A 15171-nucleotide genomic window follows, 5' to 3' on the forward strand; every position below is an offset into this window, starting at 1 on the left:
AGTAAATAGGCAAACATCAAACTCAGAGAGAGAGGGAGAGAAAGAGAGAGAGAGAGAGAGAGAGGGAGAGAGAGAGAGAGAGAGAGAGAGAGAGAGAGAGAGAGAGAAATCATTTTTTTGTTTTAAGAGCTATTTTATAACTCGAAGAATAAAAATAAAGTAAAAACGTCGATTTTACGTATCAATCAGCTTTGACGTTGCCGCATGTGCGGGCCGTCGGGGTCATAAATCTCTAAATCGCGGCGAACGTCCGCGCTACGCGTTCCCGACGGTGTTTCTCGAGAGGTGTATCAGCACGTACGCGCGGTGCATTCGCATTTTCATGGTGGTACATGTGCGACGCAACGGTTGGCGGGCTTGTTACATATTTAAAAGCAGCATTTTGGCGCTTGAGCAACGAATTAGATAGTTGGCCTCGACATTCGGAGGCGTCGCGCCCATAAACTCGAAGCGCCGCGAAGCGTCGTTCTCTCGTTTTATCTCCGCCTCTTTCTCGATCTCGTTTCGTCTATCGTTCGAGGGGAAGAGGGAAAGAGGCTTTCTAGGAATTAACCTCACTCGCGACTTCAATAATTTCTAATTTGACTGCTCGACTTAATCTCCGTGTTAATTAAACTCCTCCGCGCTCTGTTATTACCTATTGGTAGTCGTCGCGAGAGGATGCGCGAAAAATTGCAAAGTTTTTCATTTCACACACACACACACACACACACACACACACACACACACGATCCCGAACGACGATCGTTTTTTTGTCGATCGTTTGGGCAATTATTATTTGTGCGGAATCATCGTGAGAAAATCATCGAGACAACACTCGCTCCGCACGTGTTCCAAATCGGTTATTTAATGGATTTAGCAATTAATGAAAAATATCAAAAGAGAAATACGCGTGAATTAGTTAGATTGACACCATTAATTAATATTACCCATTCTCTTTACACGTGTGGTCTTACAGTCACAACTGGAGATACACAGAAAGGGAATGTTTAATAGCTAGAAAGGGAATATCAGATTGACTATGCTTATCGTATTTCCGATGTTAGGCTGAGAAGCGCACTCCCAACGGAATATGGTCAAACGTTAATTAATTTCAAGTTGACTGGCTCAACGGAGACGCGCGCTGATGTGAATGTTAATATTTCAAAAATTTTATTTCTAGAAAACATAAAACGCACATAAACAAAAACGACATTCACTCTCTCAACTTCGGTATATATTAGAGCGTGGATTTTCATTAGTGCCAATGCCCTCTCTTAAGTTCGTGTTACTGGTCATAATTAAACCTCGCATTGCAAATAAATTTCTGCACCGGTACGGCGGGTGCGTGTTACGGTAACCGTAGAAATTTCCGCTGAAAACGATCCCCCATCTCGGGACTATACTACGCGCCGTAGCCGGTAACGCGCGCGGCCTCGTAAAACCATTCAATTATCTCCAACCAATTTTCCTCATACGACTCTCTGATATGGCTTTGTGCTTAATGATCATATTAAGATGTACGGGGCAAGTAGCATTCCATGTACTCTCTCACGCACTCAGATATAAAAACGACCGTTTCGCGTTTTATTTTTGTTTTCTTTTTTTTGTTTTCTTTTTTTTTTTTTTTTTTGTCTGATGTCTCGCACCTTTTGCTTGCCGCCTTTTTAGCTTTAATTCTCGCGCGCGCTGTGTTTTCTCTTTCCTTCTCTCTTTGAATCGATTCTTTCACTTATACGTATACATAATATATATACATGTGTGCACACATGCGCTTGATGCGTAACGTACGTATTGTATTTTTTTTTGCGTCCGCTTTAAAGAGAATCGGGAGGGGAAAAATTTTTAATACTTTGTACGATTTAATTTTACGCGATTATGATTTTCGTACGATTTTTTTCTAGACGAAGCTTTGTCCGGCTGCTAGTTCGCTTTATTACTCAGCGTTTTTGCCCCCTTTTTGCCAGAGATCTGCAGTCAAGCGAATGGATTTCCATTCTTTCGCCGTGTTATATTCCGCCCCGCTTTTATCCGCGATTTTGCCCACTGCTTTTTTTTTTTTTTTTTTTTTTTTCCGTGAACGTATTTCTACTCGTCGCGTTACTTATCCCGTATTCCGCATTCACGTTCCGCATTTAGCGTTAAATATGACCGGCTGGCTCAGTTTTATTCATGTAACGCAAAAATTGCGTACAAGAGGTCCTGAAATTTAGTCACGTGTAATGCGAAATGCGTCGCGTGTATTTCCACCTCTGTTTGTTTTTTTTTTTTTTTTTTTTTTTTTCACAAATGACTCATCGGCTCTTTTTGTTACTCTAATTCTCTCGGTGTCTCTTTCTCTCATCCTGTTGTAGCCTTTACATTTTTGCTTGGAACTATTTGTGTTTCGCGGTTCACTTTCATTCGTCGACATCACCTCTCTACGAGTTCTTTGATACNTTTTTTTTTTTTTTTTTTTTTTTTTTTCATCGATTTACTCTTCGTCTCTCTCTCTTTCTCTCACTCTCTTTGTGTCTCTTTTTCTCTTCCTGTTGTAGCCTTTACATTTTTGCTTGGAACTATTTGTGTTTCGCGGTTCACTTTCATTCGTCGACATCACCTCTCTACGAGTTCTTTGATACATTATTCTCGCCTCTTCGAATTCGCTGCTATTTTCTTCCACGTCGGCGCATCTTCAATTTTTCATTTTTCTCGATCGGACGCCTTTTCGTTTCCTGACATTCGCGCTTCCTCTTCCCTCCCACTTCCATCCCTCCCCTTCCGACATCCTCTTTTATTTCCTCAGTTTTCTCTCTCTCCAATTCGTCTCTTCATCCAATTCCGCAGTCCAATAGTCCACACACACACACACACAAAGGCGCAGTTTTTCTTCGTCCTGCTTTCGCCATCTACTTACGTAGTAAGTTTTGTACTTCTCGTAATACTCTTAAGTTTTTACTTCGCGCGTTTGTAGATATTTAGTTGAGACACACACACAAATGTAATGTTTAAATAATTTGAAATAAATAATTTGAATAAAATTTTATTTGAATAAATTTTGAATAAAATTTGAATATAATTTGAAATAAATTTTTATTGTATATATATTTCATAACACATACACACACACACACACACACACACACACACGAGAAATTAAGTTACGTCTCTTAAATATGTGGCGTTTACACGCTTGTCGTTTCATTTCGAGACTTCTCTTTGCTAACCGCTGCGGCTCGGTGTAATATTCTAAAATGTCTCGGAAAAGACCAAACGCGCACGTTCAAGATACATTTTACGATATACATATACGCGAAAGTGCATTCAAGCGCTTCAAATAAAAGCAGTTGATACTGCCAACGAGATTGCTTCTCTTTCCACGATGTTATTATGCTACTCACCCGGACAACTTGTAGTTTAGGTACCGCAATCAAAAGATTGAACTGCATCTTGTGCGCAGTGAGAAAAAAAAGAAAATAAAAACAAGCTTCACATAAAATAATATCGCTATTAAACTTATTTATATCATTTGCGTTCTCGTTAAAAGCAAATAGGTGCGCACGCGTAATTTTATAATGGACTGTCTCTTTTCGCTTCTTGAAGCGTTTTATTCACATTCTCACGATGTGTCGCTTTTAATGCAATTTCTATTCAATCTCATATGATTAATATAAATAACGTAATTAACCTATTCAGGATTTGTTCTCATTAATATGCCGTCCGACTAACGTACGCCGACGGGTCGTTCGCCTTAAATATTGATATTTAACGTCCCCCGACAATCGCGGCGAAATGTACGCGATAGAAACGCGTAAAGCTAAATTACGAGGAGGACGACGGCTCCCCGTTGGTGCGCGAACGCGCGCGAGGTGTGCGGCCACGCTTTAAATTGATTTATAGTCACACAATCAAAAATGCAAATGGGTAATCAAGCGCGTATTCACGTGTCCAGGCCGAATACCGATGATACGGTATTCGTGCGCCGTGTGCCCGCGCGATTATGCGATATAAAATGATATCAAGCTTGTTGCCGTTAGCCGCGCCGCCTCGGTCCTTTACTCACTCTCTCGTTGAAACAATAATGCATTTTCCATCAAATTGTTGACATATAGTAGCGCAAAAAGTCATTTTTTTCTGAGTATCAGCACAACACAGACGCGCGCTACGCGCACGCCATTTATATTACTTTTATTTTAACCTGTTATGTCAGTGAACACAACCTGTCGTCGCGATGACAGCTAGTATAGTACGTCTTATAATCCATATAATACACATACGAGAGATGTTAGAAGTAACATGAAAATTACATGAAAATTACACTCGTAGATTAGTGAGAGGGAGGAGTGGAAAAACAACACGTGACTTTACTTTAGTCACGTGTCTTTGAAAATGTGATTAAAGTCACGTGACTTTAAAACTAATAATATGTGAATATAAGGACATGAAGAGCCGTTCGCAGGATGTTGTGCGTAAATGTGAGAATATATATTAGGTCTACCGGAAAGTTCTGTCCGTTTTTGGAATAAAACAAAATACAAATTTTTCTTAATTTTTCAAAAATGGGATATACAAATTGCCCTCACGCTAGCAAGAAATCATTAATAATAATGGCAATTCTATTATTTAATCAAGTTTATTGACGGTAAGAAAAATTTGTATTTTGTTTTATTCCAAAAACGGACAGAACTTTCCGGTAGACCTAATATATATATATACATATATATATATATGTATTCACGTGTAATATTTTTCACGTGAGTTTTTTTGGAATTGAAATAACAATTCTTTAAATCAAATATGATGCTAATATTGCATCTTATATATGTAGGGTCCCCAATACCCCGTTAACTAATTTTAAAATATTGCGAAAAAAACTCCTCAGCCAGGAGTCAAACCTGGAATCTCCGGCTTTCCGGGCCTTACGCACAACATCCTGCAAACGGCTCTTCATGTCCTTATATATTCACATATTATTAGTTTAAAAGACTTGTAGAGCCCGAGAGTAATCTCTATTTATCACGTGACTTTAGTCACGTGTTGTTTTTTCACTTCTTTCCGTCACGTGACTTTTACTTTAATCACGTTTTTAAAGACACATGACTGTAGTCTCACGTGATGTTTTTTTCTCTCCTCTCTGTCGCGTTTTTTTTTAAAGACACGTTTGAGCGCGACTTTGTTGCGAGGCACTTTTCTGATATAGGATATACGCGCACTCTTTGAGAGAGTGACAATTGTAAATCCAAGAATACAAGAGTGTGTTCAAGAGACAAATTGCGTTCAAACGAATTGCAAATCGTTAAAAAAAAAAAAAAAAAAGAATTTTGATGTACAAGAATCAATATACGCGGAAGTAAATATTTTGCTTGACAAACATTGTGATCCCGTTTGAGAGAGAGGAAGAGTCAAAAATAGTGCCGTATGTAAACAACTTTGTTTTACGCAAATATATAAATATATATATATATATCGATCACTGCTGATTGCATAAACCGCGAACGTCGAGTGACATTAAATAAATATTTCTTTTATTTTCAGCCCGCGTGTTGTGCGCGCTGTGTGTAGTATTTACAATATACGATCGCGCGGAATAATTTAGGCAAATCGACTGGAAAGCACAGGAAAAGCGATAAATTACGGATTAATTACTATTAAAGAGCGCCGTTAAATCAATCAGTCGCATTCGTAATTCGTATTACGTTTTATTTGAACGAAACATATCGTTGCGAGTAAAATCCATCTCTACGTTGCTTCTCTCGTTTGCGGGAACGCGCGCGCATTTTCCTCTCGAGCAGGCGCCGCGTATGCGCGTATGTATATATATATATTGCGCGGGCGGGCGCGTGCGCCATGCATAATGGGCGATTAAAAATAATATTTCCACTCACATAGGTTTTTTTCTCGCGCGCGCAAACAATGCGGCGCGCCATTGTACAGATGGCTCGTACTCTGCATAATTTCCGGTAATTTTAGATCACCGCGATAAAGAGCGGTGTGTGGTGTTTCAGGGGAGAAAGAACGGCACAGAAAACTCTACCCCGCCGGCCCGGAGACAGAAAGGCTCCCCCGTGTGAGAGGAGCCTCTTCAGAGCTATTACTCTCGTGCGTGTGCGCGTTCGTCGTATTACTCGGGAGAGGCTGGCATTAATTTTACGGAACAATGCGCGTCTCGAAAATGTTCATACTCTATCGAGCGGAGCATTTTTTTTTAAAAAGAATTTTGATCACTCGAAATTTGATTTGCACGTAATTTATACGCTGCAATTTTTTCAAAATTTTATATATATATTTTTTTCATATATATATTTATATATATATATATTTTTTTTTTTATATATATAATATATATTTTTTATATATTCAAGAAATATATTTCCAAACTAATAAATATATATTCGGTCATGAGAGCCGTTCGCTAGGTGTTGTGCAGAAATTATACGTGTATATATATACGTGTTCACGTGTAAATTTTTACACGTGAAATTCGAATTGTAATAACAATTCTAAGATTCATATAGGATGCTATACTTGCATCTCGTATATGAGAGATCCCAAATACCCCCCTAATTGAAATTAAATTTATATTGCGAAAAAAACTCCTCGGCCAGGAGTCGAACCTGGACGGCACGGAAAGCCGGAGATTCCAGGTTCGACTCCTGGCCGAGGAGTTTTTTTCGCAATATAAATTTAATTTCAATTAGGGGGGTATTTGGGATCTCTCATATACGAGATGCAAGTATAGCATCCTATATGAATCTTAGAATTGTTATTACAATTCGAATTTCACGTGTAAAAATTTACACGTGAACACGTATATATATACACGTATAATTTCTGCACAACACCTAGCGAACGGCTCTCATGACCGAATATATATTTATTAGTTTGGAAACTTCGGAGCCTTAAAGATTTTTTAATTAATTAAGAAATATATTTGTTTGCATGTAAAATGCAAACAATTAATGTTTCTCCTCCACTTGCGAGAATCGCGCGCGGTACATTTGCGAAATACGCTATTTTTGATTGCCGCTGCGAAGCCAGAAGTTTTCAAAGTGGACCGACAACTTTTATAAAAAAAAAAAAATCACTAGCGTTAATTAACATATAAATTGTGAAAGAAAGGGTATATATCTTTTGACGGTTACATCCGCAAAATTGTTTCTTACGTTCCGAGAATGCGGACGAGCGCGAACGACTTATCTCGTGCGTGCGCGTTGTTGTGTGAGTGCAATAGCGGAAAACGCGGGGTGCATGAGAATTAATTCTGCAATGGCCGTGAGCGCGCAGCCGCCGCCTCGAGTATCCGTTACACACATATAGAACACACACGCACACACACACACACATATAGAATGCGTTTTTATTATTTCTCAGGACTCTCATTGTATCCTGTTATTGATTCCCCCGCGGCGCGCGGCGGAACCCGGCTGCAATCGCAATAAAGGTACTCCCGCCGATATAACTCGTATCCTCAAGGATACAACTTCATAATAACGCAAATCGAAACGCTCCCCCATTATTTGCGCGAAGAATGGTCCGACCTTTAACGGCTTTAAAGGAACGTGCTTTTTTTTTTTTTGCACACGGTATAGGCCGATAGTTTGCATAATGTAGACGACGATATCGGAAGATTAAAGAGCCGTGACAATTTTTTTCTTTTTCACATAAAGCACCGCGCGTAACGATAAAAAGAAATTACGTTTCGAACCGCGTCGTTTAAATTATTATCGATACGCAACGTATCGCGCGAACGCGCGCTAAACTCGAACTCTCGCGCTAATCAACGAGCGAACGAACCAATATCTTCTCAGACGCGCTCAATGGTAGTTTTATTCTTGTTCTTACAGGTCAGCATGAGCACCAAGGAATCGTAGCGACGAGCGCGGGATACGGGAATTTAAGAACGCATGCCTAAATCAGCCCGGGATAACTCGCTGATAAGCGGCTAACGGGTCACTTCTAGGGGATAATAGGTAAGTAAGTTCAAAACGCGCGTATATAAGCGCGTTTGAGTATCTGCAGTGCAGAGGCGGGCGGGCGAGCGAGCGAGCGAGCAGACGGCAGGCAGGCGGGCGAGCAAGCAAGCAAGCAAGCAAGCAAGCTTGCGCGCCGGCGAGGATTTAAATATCATTTGGAGCGCATAATCATCGTCTGCTAATGAGAAACCTTCCGCGCCAGTTGTGACGGGTTAAAAAATCTTGAAAATCGTTTCTCGCTCGGCTAATTAGTTATCGACCGGTAAAATCGTCGTCGCTTCGTCAATGAGGGGGTTTGGCCTCCGCCGGCCTCGTAAAACGAGACATCGTTATCACGCTCGCACTGCGCCACGGAATGTAATTTCAAGAGTTTAATAAAGCAGCAGAGAGCGCGCATTCGAGACACACACACACACACACACACACACACACACATACACACGCACACAGTCGCAATTTACGATAGTGGGAGAGAGAGAGAGAGAGAAAGTTCGCATAATCGATGTATCGCCGCTGGTCATATCGGAGGAGGGAAAGGGATCTCTCTGGCATCGCGGGATCGTAGTGTGCGTTATCGCGAAGCACGCTCCCGCTCGTTGCAGGCGTATTAATGGCACATTCATGCCGCGCGCCACTCCGATATAGTTCGAAACATCGATATCATAATATCTATCTATTCCAAATTGAGATGCATTGGCGCAAGGCGAGCGAATAAAACAACGTAAAATGAGGAATTTTCTCGGCATTTACTCCGGTACCCAATATAACAATAGACAATATTGTCTATCGCGAAACGAAACGTCTCGTGCGCGCGCGCGCGCGATTAGGGAGATAACAAGTGCTTTATTGCATTAACATAATTGCGCGAGCGGAGTTTCCGGGGAAGGGATATCGACTACCGGAGAGCAATCGCGCGCATTTGCTCTCCGGTCGTCCCCCCAATATTTCGTTCGGGCCATCCGGTTTTAACGACGCGCATGCATGCGCGTGTATATACGTAAACGTTGTACAAGCGTCTAGCCGCAATTCGGCACACACGTCGAGGCTGAGTTTTCCCTGGTGGTGCTCGCGTGTACACATTTGGATTGAATCACGCGCGCACACGCACACACACACACACACACACACACACACATTACATCATACAGGCACATCCCGTTCGTCATGTGTGGAAGCGATGAAAGCGATGCGATCACGAAGTCGGCGATAAAGAGCGCGACCGTGGGGTTTGGTAAAGGGGAACGGGGGGGACCAACTTCGCAGACAGTTTAAACCCCACGCCGGGGCTCGGAAATCCGTCCTTCCCCCTCCTCCCTGCACCACTTTGCTGCGCGAATCCGAGTGGTATACTACTTGACCGTTCGAGTGGGGTCTGAATGGTGAATATCTTCGATATTCGCGCGGAAAGTTCGGACCTCGAACGAGTTCACGTGTTATCTGTTGCGATGGCCGCGGGACGAGGGCCCTTAATAAGAGGATGGTTGAAGAGCACGTCCGAATTCGAAGGGATAAACGTAACATGAATATTTGATACGGTATATAGATACGAAATTTAGTTTTTCAATTATAATAGAAATGTAGGACGCGGGTTTTTGTTTTGCGCGCGCATAAATGACGGCTTGTGAAATGATTGTCTCGCGCGTATAAAAAATAAAAATGTTATTTGAAATATATATATATATATACGTATATATATCGCCGCTATATTTTTTCTGAAATTCGCGCGAATCGGTTTGTTTTGTTTTTTTTCTTTTTTTTTTTTCCACGTATTTGTGAATATGCGAAGATATTTTATGATTCTCACACGTGAGCGCGCGTTTGCAGCCAAGAGTTAAATAAATTAGTCGGACGCACCAATTCGGTTATAATTGAGTGGATAATGTGAAGACTGAAGTACGCCGCACATATTTAATATGCGTAAAATTAATGGCTCGGTCGAATGAAATTTCTCTCTAGTACTCGGATAAAGAGAGAGAGAGAGAGAGAGAGAGAGAAAGAAAGAGAGAGAAAAAAAGAGCTCGAGAGTTCAATAATACTGACAAGATAGATATACGCCGGTTAAATAGAAATTTTAGTGGCTTTCGATTCAGCGAATCCGCACTCTTCGATCTCTCCGTCGTCCGTGGAAAATCTGATTTGTCAATTTTTATCGATGTGCGGGAAGTGCCTCGGGAAGGCTATTTAATCCGCAAGGATTCTTTAAAAATAGTTACGTGGCACGTAGTTGAAATTGCGTTTTGTTAGATACAAAGAGAAAATCTGAGAGATTGAAAAGGAAACACGTGTTTTATTTTTTTTTATTTTTTATTTTTTATATTTTTTATTTTATTTTAACGCAAAGTATGTGAAACGTTTGCATATTAATATTCCCTGTAAAGTTTGTTTTTGCGCATTTTTGCGTATTTCAAACCCACTTTCCTCTGTAATTTAGCGCGGTATTGATATTTTGAAATATTCCGCGCAAAAATTTATTATTTCACACAATCGCGCGCATTTACAAAGTCTGAAATTCGCAAAAATTATGGATGTCCACATAGAGTGTGTGTGTGGGTTTATCGCGAACGTCGGCGTCGGCGCGCGCTGATCGACGAATTGCCGGCAAATTGAGTTTCGGTCGACACGTTTTCGAGACCGATATTATTGCGGTGCTCAAACCAACTGCTTTTATTGTCTGCGCTAACTGCGCGGATTTCCGGCAGATGAAGGGGCAAAAACGTCCCGCCGCGATAGAACGAAATAATTACCGGTATCACGCATATTTACAACGCGCTCGGAAGAACCGACGACCGACGTTGTAATCGCAATACGCGTTTTATGTCGCGCATTTTCATCAATTTCGTGTGTGTATTCGAGCTGCTCGGCGACGCGTGAAAGCGAGCGTGATTGAAATATCTGTCGATTCTCTCACTCTCGTGTGTGCGTGCATGCGTGCGTGCGAGCGTGCGTGTGTGTGTGTGTGTGTGACAAGATATCGATCGGTTCCTCTATGAGAATATTAGAAAAACAAAATTATATGAAATTAAATAATTACAAGAGTGATATCCGCTTTTTGTGATTTTTTTAAATAAAATATATTATATGTAACAAATTCCGACAGATTCAAATTCGAATTCTTTTCTCTCGTTGTCAACATTTTAATATATCCACAGTTGTACAAATCCCGGGCCCGGTGATCGCGAGAATTTGCTGCCAAAATTAAATTCCATCCGGCAATACGATATCAGTAACATTCTCACTTTTCCATTGGCAACCGCAGTATTATTACTGGAATGAAATTTCGGCGATATAATATAATATCGGTAATATATAATTCTCTCACACTTTTCCGTCACGTGTGTGTGCGCGGCGGTTGCAGGATTATTATTATTCGAAATTAAATTTCGCCGAGTGGCTGAACAGTCGTGTTGCGCGATATACAATTATCGGTCGCGTGCAGTTACAGTTACACACACATATCTCCGTTACCATCAGACATACGTCATGGTGCACGCACATAAGTACACACTTTCGTGAATTTTCGCGCTAAATACTTGCTTCATCGGTCATGTGAAAATGCAGAGAAGCGCTTTTGGTCTCTACAGGAATTTCGCACAAGTGGGTTAAAGTTAACTTTGCGGAAATACATTAATGCTTGTAATTAAACATGTATAATTATTTATGATAGTATCCTGTTCTCTTTCTACTCCCCTCTCTCTCTCTCTCTCTCTCTCTCTTTCTCTGATAACCGTACATGTTAGGCAAGTCACACGTAACAACGGAGTTTCCATAAGTTTGCTCGCATCGATGTCCAACGAGAAACTCCGCCGTCCTAATTGAAGTTCAACATGCGCGTCGAGCTAACGAGCACGTGGTCGCGCTTCCCGGTCGTTTCTGTCATGTGGCTCTTTTCGAGCGCGCGTCGACGATAACGACAAATGCAAAACCTAACAGCGCTATCGATAGCGCCGCGCCGCTTCTCCGGCATTGTGTTCGGACACCGCAACCTTTTGACTTCGATGGACCCCATCTCCCGAGCACGACCCCAAGATAACCCTTTCATCTCGATACGCCTGAATGCGTTTTCGCGGACTTTTGTGCGAAACCAGGCGACCGAACAACGTTACACGAACAAAGCGACTTTTTGCGTATGCAAAGAGCGCAAACTCCGAAATGGTGAAGTTCGATATATACTTTTGTCGTAACTAATAAGTCGTTGATTTACAAAAAAATTAGATAAGTAGATATATCGACGGATCTTCTCGTTTGAGATAATTTCGAAATAATCAGAGAAGATAGTTTTGTTTTGTTGTGAAAGCGATTGTTGGAAGAAACACATTTTTTTTTATAGGATACTTTGTAACGTTAAAACTAAATTGTCCGTAACAATAGGAAAAATTGTAGATAATGTACGTCTACTTTATTCGTCAAAACTGTTATTTCAGAATCTTCATTCTTTTTCATTCGATCGATTCTGCGAAATGGTTGAAGAAAAAGAATAACAGAGATTACGAGGCCGGATTTTAAATTCGTATTGCGATTAATATCGTTGCGATAACACCGCACTAACGCATTAATTTATATTGCGATTGTAATTTTGATATTTGCATCGATGACTTTCCAAAAATGTGCGTATACGCGGCAAATATTATGCCAATAATTACAAAAGTGATGCTTAATATGGAATTCGCACAATAATCAAAAGCATACCGGCATATTTATGAAATTTTTAAATTAACGCAGCTGCACATTCGTACTTTATTATTTATACTTGTGTGTGTGTGTGTGTGTATTTTATTATTACGACATTTAATAAATATTATTTCTATTTTTCTCTGTTTCTCTCTCTCTCTCTCTCTCTCTCTCTCTCCTCTCTTTCTTTCGTAATAATCCTGAATAATTGCAGCAATAATTACTGAAATATTGCCGTCACTTAAAAATAATTAAAATAATTCAACGCGCGAAAATTGTTTTTCGAAATTCACTGGCCTCGAAAATTGTGTTGTCGACCGACCTCGTCGACGAGACTCGTCATCATCGACCATCACGATCTCATGTGGTGTTAAGTTACGAGGGGCGGGTCGGTTGAATCAGTCGGAGAGAGAGTCGATTTCCATTATCGTGAAATCAGAGGGCGGCACTTTGACGGACGCACCTCAACAGGCTGACGGAGGATCGAGGACGTTTCCGGCGTCATCGTATTTATGGGGAACGCGCAGCGTGTGTAATAGCTCCGAGGGATATAGGATGGAACGTAACTCACAGGAGAGTCGGCCCGGGTCCCTCACCGTTATATCCCGCGCCACCGTATTTCCGTAATCCGGGACAACACTCTCGTCCCTGTGTACCGCCACCACCACTACCACCACCACCACCACCGTCATCCCCATAGATACACCGCGCGAGACTACGACCGCGAACGTTCCACTTGCCAGTTACTTTGAGGTCGAGATACCACCCTCTCCGTCGGCGGTCTCTCTTCAACCCCCGACGGATCCTTCCCCGGGTTTCATCCTGTCCACTCGGATGCGATAGCATCTTAATCGTGCTAATTCGCGGCCACCCATCACCGGCCGATGTCGGGTATATACCGTGTTACCGGCCACGCCGGGGATTTTGAGGCTTTAGCCTCTATCCTGGCAAGACCCAAATTTAATATCAGAGCTTCCGGGTTTAAGGCGCGGACAAAAGATTCGAACGAATTAATTTAATCGAAATTAAATTACCGCTCTCACAATGCGGGAAAAAGAAAAAGTTTTTACAATCTTCAAGATGCAAACACGACGCTAATATTTAAAAACCAATTATTTTTGAATTGAATTTATTTCGATTAAGAGATATGCAATTATAGTGGTACGTTTTCTATTTTTTTCAAGTTTAAATTTGCAACAGGAAAGATATACATATTAGATATATTCTATTTCCGATATTATTACAAAGTAATTATTGATTTTTTGTTCTCTAAATATTATTATCTCTTCATATTGTAAGAGCAATAGTATTTAAAGTCTAAAAATAATAGATTATACAAGATTCCAATAACAACATTATTTTCGTATCCTGAAGTTTATATTTGAAAAGCTGCAAATATTTGCAAAACGCATTGCTGATATATTCCGTTGTCACGTGACTGAAAATTTGTTCATTAATTATTTTAACGTTTATTGTCGAAACGGGAGCAGAAATAATTCACTGAAATTGTTAGACTTTGGCACAATCCAAGTTTGTCCTACATTTGACAAGATAAATCCCTGAAATAAACAATAACGAAAACAACTGTATTTCCGGTATTATTATAAATCCTACAGAAGTCGTTCTGATCGAAATCGGCTACAAAGTGACAAAGCAAAATAAACTACGCGGGTTCAACGTGCATTGACCTTTCACATTTTAATTGAAAATTGTGACAGCGGGCTATACACAAAATATGTGTGCGTATACGTGTGAACATATTGGTTTAAATAAATATATTGTAAATACGAAGGACGAAGTGTGACAGAGCAACATGACAATAGTAATGTATTTGCATCCCCGAAGAATTGAGGCAAGAATTAAGATTGAGAGTGAAAATCGAAACAGTGTCGAAAAAAAAAAAAAAAAAAAGCATATCTCACGGGAAAACGCGCGATGTACGAGATAAGATAAAGTTGACTTTTCGCTTATCCGAGACGGAGCGAAAGAAAAATCCCGAAGTTCTTCGGGATCCGCATATATTTGCAAATTACATAACAAAGTTTATCCCCCGAAGAACAACGCGCGCGCGTAAAAGTAGAGAAAACGAGCGGCAAACAATCAGATTTAATTTGACCGCAATTATCTTTTCTCAATTGTGCTAAAATTCTTCGTCTCAAGTATCTGCGAGAAGACTTAAATGAGAGATTCAGTCGGGACGGGCGCCATTCGAAAATATCTCGATCCGGGGACGGGAGCGAGTCGAGACGGAAATGCGAACTTCGGTAATTATCGTCGACGTAATGTCTTTACCGAAGTGCCGAACCTAAAAGCATCGTGAGGCATCCGTCCGGAAAGTATGAAGTAAGGGAGAGGAGGCTGGTAACTAAATCGCCTTACAGCCCGAGCTATACGAATGATGTTCGGGCGTAACGTAAGTACCGACGACAGCTCGGTAAATCCGATACTGCGAACATTATCCTTCGGGAGTCGTCTTACTTTGCGCGTTAACCTCGATCTACCAAAGAATCGCGCGAGTATGTTACGCGAAAGAGAGAGAGAGAGAGAGAGAGAGAGAGAGAGAGAGAGAGAG

The 15171-nt window shown here is 40.9% G+C and overlaps 1 protein-coding gene across 1 annotated transcript in view; it reads left to right on the forward strand.

The window, feature by feature from the left end:
• Nucleotides 1–15171, forward strand: part of LOC109860077 (lachesin-like) — a 107392-nt gene that overhangs the window by 26620 nt on the left and 65601 nt on the right. The window contains exon 2 of the mRNA XM_020438930.1: nucleotides 7803–7928. The gene's annotated coding sequence lies outside the window, so the exon portion shown is untranslated. The remainder of the gene's footprint in view (nucleotides 1–7802; nucleotides 7929–15171) is intronic.

This window comes from Pseudomyrmex gracilis, unplaced genomic scaffold (genome assembly GCF_002006095.1).
Source record: "Pseudomyrmex gracilis isolate BER0280 unplaced genomic scaffold, ASM200609v1 scaffold_324, whole genome shotgun sequence".
NCBI classification, from domain to species: domain Eukaryota; kingdom Metazoa; phylum Arthropoda; class Insecta; order Hymenoptera; family Formicidae; genus Pseudomyrmex; species Pseudomyrmex gracilis.